Genomic DNA, 4,275 nt, shown 5'->3' on the forward strand with positions numbered 1-4,275 from the left:
AGTTTTCCCCAGAGAGAAAAAAAAATTTTTTTTTTTTTTTTTTTTTTTTTAGGGTTTTTTTAAAAAAAAAAAAAAAAAAAAAAAAAAAAAAAAAAACATAATGCAGTAACCAATTATGAAAAAAGCAACATTTTGTCAAATGCCATTGTTAAAATAATCAGGAATAATCATTATCAAATATACATAAGATATAATAACTGGTGCTCTGGTTAATTGTAATTTTTTTTAGACTTAATTTAAATGAAATTGGCGTTTCAGTATTTTTCCACTTGTATCATGTCTAGATGTCTGGCAGATGGAGGGTCTTAAGAGTAGTCTGGCTTTTAAAAATGTGTGTATTATTCAACAAAGATGGCACTAATTGCAAAGGGACAATGGGAACGCTTTTGTTTACTCACCTTGGACAGCTCAACCTGAAGCCAGAACATTCAGTCTTCTCCCAAATAAATATTGCTAAAACCCCGTCCTGTCTGTCTCAGTCTCGGCACGCTTTCATCTTCTCTCATTAGGATGAAAAGCGGGAGAGGGTTTCTGGGAGGACATGTGCTCTGACATGGTCACAGCATTTTAATGAGGGGATGTGTTAACGCTATGTCTTTTTTTGTTTGTTTTTTTTCCGGCACAAATCATGATTTCCTCCTTTTTATAAAGTGATCAAATGTTGTCGGGATGGACTCCTTTGATATGGAAGTGAATCATCCACTCTTTGACCTTTCTGTATTTTTCTTAAACAGACCTTTAAGTCTGGAGGCTTAAATCAAAGACTAGGAGGGATGCAGAAACCAATGTGAGCTGAAGAGCTGCTATTCTGTTTCATCTTGGACTCTAAAGTGCACTTTTAATATTTGATGTCCTAATTCTAATAATACCAGATGCCATATCTGATGACAAAAAAAAAGAAAAAAAAAAAACACCTGTCTCTGTTTTAATACTTTGTAAGATAAATTACTGGAGCTTCAAGCCTACTGTTGTGCTTCTCTCTTGTCTTTTTGTAGGCGGCTTGAAAAACCAAAACGAGACAAATACAGCCAAGAAGATGCAAAGCGGACTTGGACCCTATATTTCTCAAATGAATCAATATGTGTTTGGATACCTGACCTGATCAAACAGCAGAAGCCTGTGTTTGTGAGTATGAATGTGTTCATTACTGTGACTGAGATGTTTTGCACAGATGTTAGGCTTTAGATTATCATGCACCCTTCATTTTGCACCAGGTGGGTGTGTGGGGATTCTGCAGTGTGCTGATGATGTGAGGCTTAAGTTGGATCTTGGATATTGGAGAGTGTTCATCTCGTGGTTCAGACTGTGGTTACCTAAACCAGATATATCTAGTCAGGCCTGTGATTGAATAAAGTCAACCACGCAACAGGAGGAATATCAAACTTTCTCCCTTTTTTTGTCTTTTTGTACCAGAGATAAACTACCAACACTGCAAGGCAACAAGACCCGCTACACTTTTTGACAAAGCTACCAGGACAAAACACAAAAGGAAATCGATTTAAATGAGCTGGGTTTTTTATACATCTGTTATACCGTGCCTCTAAGCGTAAACTAGATCCTATCAGAGAGAAGGAAATACTAACATGAAAATTTATTTATTGTGTTAATTTTAAAAGGGATTGATATTAGCACTCTGGGGGGGGGGGGGGAAAACTTTTTGGGGCACACCGGCAGGGATTTAATTTTTTTTTAAAAATCTGTGGCAATAGTTTCCACTGAAGCTCTTAATCCAGTCGTATTGTGTTTGAGATAGTTTTGCAAAGAAATATAGTAACATAGCAACCTGTATCAGTTTGGTAAGGTGATGTATATGAACCAAACATTTGGTCTTAAGAAGCTGTAGGATGTTTCAACGAATGACGTTAAAAGCCCAAGCATGTGTAAAACTAGATATCTCATTAAAATCTATAATTATTTATCTTTATTATGAAATGTAGCCCTTTAACTCATTTTATATTATTTTTGTGAGTGTGACTTTACTTGACTAATAAGATATTTTTTTTTTTTCCATTTGAAAAGTACACTTACTTTCTACATAAATGGTAAACATGTTATACATCCAGAGGTTTTTCCTGAGATTTTATCATAGCAGATCCATCACACTGAACATTTTCTCACTTCTAAAGCATAAAATCTGTTAAAACCTGCATTCCTGCATGCTGTCCATTCATCACAGAGGCTCACTTAGCTGTCAGATTCTTTTTCCTCCACTTGGAATCATTTTCTCTGACAGAAAACATTATTCAGACTGTTTTATTTCCTTTTTTTTAAGATCATCATCCATGACAGCTAAAATCGAAGGCTGTTTGACAGATTGTCTCTCCACTGCATTTCTGTGTTAAAGACATCTATAGATGCAGTTTTTTTGCGGATAGACATGCATCACAGTGAGAAACTCCCACTTTGCTAAGCAAACACTTTGATACAACATTAGGGACACAAAATGAGAACTGATTCACACCATATATCTAATGCTTTGGATCTGCTTTCAAAAACCAACGATATTTGTTAAGTCCAAGAGCTTTCAAGCAATAACTGTATTGTGTAAGTGCGATAAACAAATATTGCGTTGCAGAACAACAGACAGCACTAGACTTCGTCTTTTTAATGTTCATACAATCCAAAGGTCTTTTTCTTTTTTTTTTAACTGCGGTGGGACACAAACAACAATTCAAACTTGTCAAATCCAATCATGTATATTGAGTTATAAATTTAAAGTGGAAGAAACGACCTTCTGACAAATTACATACAGTAGAAAACCTCAAATAAAACTCATACGTCATATTTAACCATAAAAAAAATAGCTTTTATCTGTTCTACAAGGAACATATGAATGGACAATATTTATTAGCAGAGCAATCATTCAGCAAATTCCAGAAAGAATAAATTAGAAAATATGACTTAATATTAATCAATGTGGCCTACCTCTGTCTCATTATGTTTTTCTCTCTTTCTTATTGAACGTTGGTGTCATTTAGCGCTATTCCTGCAGAAGTCATTCTTCCTAATTATCCCAGGGGCAAAGAGTTAATCCACGATTGTCTCACCTTTGCTTTCTAAAGGGTGGAAACAGATAAGGACTTTTAGATAAGTGGTGGCAAAGAGACTCTTCGCACACTATGAAATAAACTGCAGCAAAGATGCAATCTGCTAGGCAAATTGGGTTTCGTGTTCTCAAAATCGCTGAATTCTTTGGTATCCTTGTGGGGTTAATACAAGAATGTCGTCCTAAAAACGGGAACAGATTTTTGGTCAGTGTGATGCATTAATATTGCTTGTTTTGGAAACAAAAAAAAAATAAATAACTGCATTGATATATTACAATTAAATACCATTAACACTACCAGTAGGGTGACTATGCTGGACCCTCTAATTCAGTCTTTGTGAGTTGCATTCAAAGCAGTGGTAAGGATATAAGCATATAGGAAAGGATTGGCACGAGGAGCACGGCATTAACAAAGCCACTGCAGGAGCATGGCTGAACTAAACAAAGTATTTCCAAGCATTTATTATTTTTACTTTCACTAATTGCTAGGTTGCTTTTGTGGGCACTTTTAGCAGTGATCTGTATGAAAGCTTTTCAGCTGAAGAACTTCATATGTGCAAGGTTTTTTAAAGTATGAGCATATTCAGTTCATTTTATGACTAGCTTGAACTGAGCACAAGTAAAAAATTGCAAAAAAAAAAAAAAAAACAGGATTTTCTGTGAACAGCTGCTGCAAACACAGACTCTAAGGATAAGCAGATGACTGCTTGTGGTGTGACATTGCACGGAATTATCTTTTGTTTTTACCTTTTATGCTTCCATTTGGGTGTCTGCTGCTTCTAGTGACAGCCCAAACACTTAAAACATAACAAAACAAAACAAAACAAAAAAAAAAAAAAACGTCGGGTTGTTTTCTGGCAACTGGAAGGGATGGGGGTGAAGAGGCCAGAAACCACCACTGTTTGAACATAATGAGAAATTGTATTTTAAGAGTTAGAAATCTTCAATAGAAAACAGTGAAAACTACTTATAATATCACTATTAAGTTATTTTTAACCCATAACGGAGACGTTATGCCATACAACTATACCATGCCACAATAATTTCCCATAATCTTACCAGTACACAGTACTTTTGTATCTCGCTCACACATTTTTTTTTTTTTTTTTAAGGTGAAGAGGCTGACAGCAGATCTGAGCTCAGCACTGACTGCTTGCAGCAGATTTCCTATAACAAAATTTCCCTTTGTTCTGGTGGATCTCTGTCAGGCGATGTCAGCTTGTTTTCTT

At 35.5% G+C, this 4,275-nt stretch overlaps 1 long non-coding RNA gene across 1 annotated transcript in view; it reads left to right on the plus strand.

Moving 5' to 3' along the window:
- LOC106934790 (uncharacterized) overlaps positions 1-1,348 on the plus strand; it is a 90,215-nt gene extending 88,867 nt beyond the window's left edge. Inside the window, exon 3 of the long non-coding RNA XR_001421767.1 lies at positions 996-1,348. This is a non-coding gene — a long non-coding RNA (uncharacterized LOC106934790). The remainder of the gene's footprint in view (positions 1-995) is intronic.
- Positions 1,349-4,275: the final 2,927 nt, after the last annotated feature.

This window comes from Poecilia latipinna, unplaced genomic scaffold, assembly GCF_001443285.1.
Source record: "Poecilia latipinna isolate Pla-1442-1.1 unplaced genomic scaffold, P_latipinna-1.0 Scaffold1860, whole genome shotgun sequence".
In the NCBI taxonomy this organism is placed as follows: Eukaryota; Metazoa; Chordata; class Actinopteri; order Cyprinodontiformes; family Poeciliidae; genus Poecilia; species Poecilia latipinna.